Genomic DNA, 6,000 nt, shown 5'->3' on the forward strand with positions numbered 1-6,000 from the left:
TTGGAAACTGTCTTTTTATTAAATACACCGCATGCTAATTTGAGTCTACCCTCTAAATAATCAATATGAGAAAATATAAATTTGTCGATTCTCATCGGAAGCTTATTTTTAAAAACACGAGCTTTTATTTCTGCAAATTCAGCTTCTATATATGATGATGTCGCAATTTCTCTATTATTTTCAAAATATGATCGCATGATGCCTGTCCACAGTGGCACATATGACATAAGACTCTTAATTTTTTTCGCAGCTTCGATATTATAAAAAGCATTCACCATGTTACCGCTGTTTGATGATTGTGCAATTTCTTGTGCCTCGTTGAACACTTTTTCGGCCCAACTAGTCCATCCAATTTCCTCATAAAAAACATCAATTTCCTCAACGCAGTCACACATATTATCGATCGGATTTTCTTCAATAGTCATACCTTTTATTATATCGTTAATATCTCTGAGATGAATTTCAGATTGCAATAATAAGTCGTTCTCATCTAACCCAATTTCTTCACTCAGAGCTACTACTAATACCAACTTTATGAAATTTCGAAACTGTTTTAAGTTCTCTATTTGGTACGCTTTTTCTAAGCACCTGAGGAAAAATTGCTTGATTTTAATAGGCTTACCTTTGAGACAATCCCATTTAGCAATGTTTGAAATAAAATGACTAACGTCTAGTCTGATATAACATGAAAGAATCGTATGACTATTTTGTTTATGAATAATATAAATTTGTAAATAGTGGCTTAGATGAGAGCAGCCAGCAAATATACGTAAGAGTGCGTTTACAATTGCTTTTCCAAAGTCGAAAACTATCATCCGTGGCACTGGAGAGCCACCTCTAATTATTTCAGATAAGATATAACTTATTACAGAGGCATCTTGTTTTGTAGATACCATCTGGAATACTGGAAAGTTACCAACCTCCGAAATACATATGATTTGATATAAAAATATATGTGATGATTTTTCACTATTTGGCAAATGTATTTTCTTCCCAATACTTCCAGTAGCATCTATCTCAAGGAAGTAATTTATGTCTTGTTTATGGAATTTCTTGTATATTAAACGTTGTTCTTCGCTCCAGTACATACAAATGGATCAATTCCGATATTACGAATAGTTTGAGGAAACTTCGTATATTTAGCTATTTGTACATTTTTTATTGGGTCACTACTGAATTCTAGACGTTTTTCGGTTTGTTTGGCTTTGCGCAATACTGTAGTATCGTATAAAATTGGTGGAACACTATCTCCAAATTTCATGAGTCTATTGGTTTCTTCATTATGCCACACATTTGCGCTTTCCTTACTATCTAACAGTTTGTTCGCAATTTCCGTACGCAATGGCCCGCGTAATTGTCTTTTCTTTTTGTGTGGAATGTTCGAAGAAAAGTCGGTGAGCGTACATTTAAATATGACATTGCTCGCTTTTTTAGGTTTACTGTGCAAGATACCCTCCAAGTGTGCACCGCATTCTTTACATCTACCAGTAAATTTTGCGCAACATTTTGCATCGTTATTTGTAAAAACTTTTGCACGCTTGAAAGGAATTGCGTACGGTAATGCTACCTGTTGCCATATTTTTTCCGCAAATAGATGCGTCCATTTTCCGGGTTGTAATGTTACATAATTTCGTCCGTAACGTCCATATGTCTGATGTATTGGTTTCATACATAGCCATTTCTCTTCAGATATTAATAGTTTACGGGTCCACTTTCGGTTAAGGATGAGTTATTTATGTCTGACACATTTAATGAAGTGTTTTTAAAACTGTTTACACTTTTAGTATTTATTTGAAATGCTTGTAACACGGCGCTGTGTATACCATTCCTATCATTTTTTAAAATGGTATAAATGTGCTTTGCAGAAATATAATATCCCCTACCTGCAAACATCTCAGAAATTATTTTATATGTTTCGTTAGATGGTGGAAATATTTTATCCTCATCATTTACTGTTCGGCAATCTTGATTGGTTAAATAATTAAGTAATTTTACCTTGTCATACATCGTTCTTGATCGTCCTCCTTTGTACCGTGTTGAGCGGAAGAATAGACACTAATGCGTTCGATTCACGCCGTTGCTTCTCATATTACGATACCGCGCGGAGCGAGAGTGCGTCGCCGATCGTCATTTGTGTTCGAGGCGAGAACGACTGAATCGAACGCATTAATGTCTTTTTCTTTTTTCTTTTTTTTGATAACGGTGGGGAAATCCATCATGGATACTCCCGCCTCTTGGGGGAGGCAGGGTTATGTGAGATTCCTATTCACTAAAACCCCACCGAGGTGTCTACCGATCGGGCCCAAGTGGGGGGAGTCAAGGGAACTGCGCCTGCATTCCCTTTTCGACACCCCGGCCCCAGGGCTCTACGGGAGCCCCACGCCCGATTACCGCGCCCCTCCTTCTCCCAGTGGATTCAGGAGGAGGCGCGGCATCCCGGTCGGTATTTCGATCGGGTTGGCCTTCCGGTTTCATATTGGAGAGAGAGGAACACCCACTCTCTTTCCACGTCCCCCCTCAACTGCTAGCCAGGGGAGGGGCAGGGGAGTGAGGCCCATCCCCAATCTGATCGTCACTCCTCCTGTCCTACCTCTACCGACACGCAGGGGAGGTGAGAGGGCTCACATCCCTCCCGTCGCACCCCCACGCTTCCGAAGGGGGGCCCGAGGCGGCCGAAGGGGTGGACTCCGGCGAACAGGTGGCCACTCCCCCTCGATCGGCCCGCACCTCGGGCCCGCTCCCTATTCCCGGGGAGCGTCGCCTCCTCCATTGCCGTCTACGACGACGACCAGGGCGACGCTCCCATTCGGCGGCCTCCTTCCGGGACATTACATCCCTACAGAAGGAGGCCGCCGTTCCCCATGCCTCCTCACTCCCGCACATGGCCCGCAACATGCACAGAAGCGAGAGTGCCTCCACTCGGCACTCCACCGCCCGGGCCAGGACACGGCGCTGCTGACTCCATGTGGGGCATGAAGCCAGCGTATGGTGCGCCGTGTCCAATCGCTCCGGGCAGTGATGACATCTGGTGGTGGGTTCCTTCTTTATCCAGTGCAGGTACTTTCCGAAACAGCTATATCCGGTCAGCACCTGCACCAGGTGGAAGGACAGTCCGCATCCCCTCCTGTCCACCATTTCTGGCAGACAAGGGCGGACGGCCTCGGCCGTTTGGAGCCCAGATACCCGGGGATCAGCCAACTCGACCGACCACCGGTCCAAGACCCGGGCTCTGGCCTGGGCCTTCAGGGCCACCAGGCTCCTGACCGTTCAGCTCACCCCGCCCGCGAAGCTCCCTCACCCTCCCATATAGGAAGTGCCTTTCCTCGGCTAGGAGCTCCACGGGAGGGAAGCCGGCCAGGCTGGTCGCCGCCATATACGAGACAGTGCCATACCCCCGAATCGCCCTCAGTACCACCGGCCGCGTAGCCTGGCGCAACAGGTTCCTGTTGCGGCCGGTGGCTAATAATCAAGGCGCCCAAATGGGCGCCCTGTAAAGGGCAATCGAGAGCACGACACCAACATACAGGCGGTGAGGCCGCCAACCTGGGCCCCCTGGGTTCGCATTAGGCCGATTAGAACCTGACCTGCCCCGCGAACTCGGTGGGCCAGCTGCCTGAAGTGCGGCCCAAAATCCCATCAGCCGTCCAGCGTCAGACCCAGATATTTAATCGTGGGCCCGACGCGGATACGGACACCATCCACCAGGATCCGGGTGAGAGGCGGTCCCCCCCTGACCCTTACCATGAAAGCACATAGCCAGGGTCTTTTAGGGGGCCACCTTGAGCCCCAGGTCGCTGATGGTGTCCACCACCGATGCCAGCGCCGCCTCCGCACGGAGGCGGGATTCCTCCCAGTCCCCCTCCCCGGCTAATACCAGCGTATCGTCTGCATAGCAGACTATGTGGTAGCCATGGGGGAGGAGATAGCGCAACACCCGGTCGAACGCGATGTTCCATAGCAGGGGGCCAAGTACCGATCACTACGGAACACCGCGCTCCATGATCCGCGCCGGCCTTGGACCCCGTCCCTTCTCGAGTAGGCGAAGTCCCTGTCTATTCTCCTCAATTTTTCCTCAGGTGCTTAGGAAAAGCGTACCAAATAGAGAACTTAAAACAGTTTCGAAATTTCATAAAGTTGGTATTAGTAGTAGCTCTGAGTGAAGAAATTGGGTTAGATGAGAACGACTTATTATTGCAATCTGAAATTCATCTCAGAGATATTAACGATATAATAAAAGGTATGACTATTGAAGAAAATCCGATCGATAATATGTGTGACTGCGTTGAGAAAATTGATGTTTTTTATGAGGAAATTGGATGGACTAGTTGGGCCGAAAAAGTGTTCAACGAGGCACAAGAAATTGCACAATCATCAAACAGCGGTAACATGGTGAATGCTTTTTATAATATCGAAACTGCGAAAAAAATTAAAAGTCTTATGTCATATGTGCCACTATGGACAGGCATCATGCGATCATATTTTGAAAATAATAAAGAAATTGCGACATCATCATATATAGAAGCTGAATTTGCAGAAATAAAAGCTCGTGCTTTTAAAAATAAGCTTCCGATGAGAATCGACAAATTTATATTTTCTCATATTGATTATTTAGAGGGTAGACTCAAATTAGCATGCGGTGTATTTAATAAAAAGACAGTTTCCAACATAACAGAAAAAATTGTAAGCGTAGGAAGAACTATTAATATAAACGAAACCGATTCTTCTACAATAGCGCATGATTATTGCGAGTCATTAAATGAAATTGAAAACTGGCGGTCCAAAATAAAAGTAGATAAGACGCAACGAGTTTCTAAAGAAAGTCGGAAAAATTATTTGACGCCTTGCCCAGATTGGAATTTTATTGACTCGAAAAAAGCGATTGGCATTCCAATTATGAAAAATGGAAATTTATGTAACGCAACTATAGTTGATAAGGAATATATTGTTGTGACGGAAACTTGCGCATTTGATGCTATCTTTCACGTCATCGCAAGTGGCACTGGCATGCGAAGTAATTATAAAGAAAACGTTTGTGACCTTATGTAAAAAAATCTTTTTTTTTAATTAGTTATAGATGTTCTCGAGCGTGGACAAATTATTGCCAATGATTACTCCACAAGGGCAAAAGTTCTATGTAGTATATCCCTTTATAAAAAAAAGCTGTGGAAATTGTACGCTCGTGGCATTTTTTCTTTAAATGCAAATTCTAATGCTGCGCATCTTGCAGAACATTTATTTAAGGATATACCAAGTTATACCATGTCATACAATTGCCTGAATTGTACCATAATTATATACGTATATCTGTAACATGCAACATCAATGTCGACATCATTTTGAAGAATGGTCTAGTAGCTATCCAAGAGGCAGTCGATAATATTGCTTTAAATAATATAATAATATGTAGAGAATGTAAAAAATATACAAGCCGTATTCTTTCTTATGGGCCGCATTTAATTTTTGACACAAGTATTGTAACCGATATTGAATATTTAAAAGGAACAAATATAGAACGAGTTAATTCTACTTTAGATAATGTTGCGAAGAATATCACAATAGGAAATATAAATTACAGCCTAGCAGGTATTGTGTCATATATTAAGTATGGCAATTATTACAAAAACGGGCATTATATTGCTTTTACATATACAAGCCTGACATGGTATAATATGACGATATATTGTCCAAAAGGACTACTGTAATAGAAGAGATATGTCCTCATACGAGGGTGGTCCGATAAGTACTTAGCCTACAAAAGAAAAACGAAAATTTTGGAAAAGTGGCGATTTATTTCCCAACATAGTCTCCTTTTAGCTCGATACACTTGACCCAGCGATGCTCCAACTTCTTTAACCCGTCTGAAAAATACGTTTTCTCGAGGTCTGCAAAGTAGGCCTCCGTGGCGGCGATGACCTCCTCACTCGACTCAAATTTCTGCCCGGCGAGTGACTTTTTCAAGTTTGGAAACAAAAAGAAGTCGCACGGGGCCAAATCTGGAGA

This window comes from Harpegnathos saltator, unplaced genomic scaffold, assembly GCF_003227715.2.
Source record: "Harpegnathos saltator strain DR-91 unplaced genomic scaffold, Hsal_v8.6 scaffold188, whole genome shotgun sequence".
NCBI lineage: Eukaryota > Metazoa > Arthropoda > Insecta > Hymenoptera > Formicidae > Harpegnathos > Harpegnathos saltator.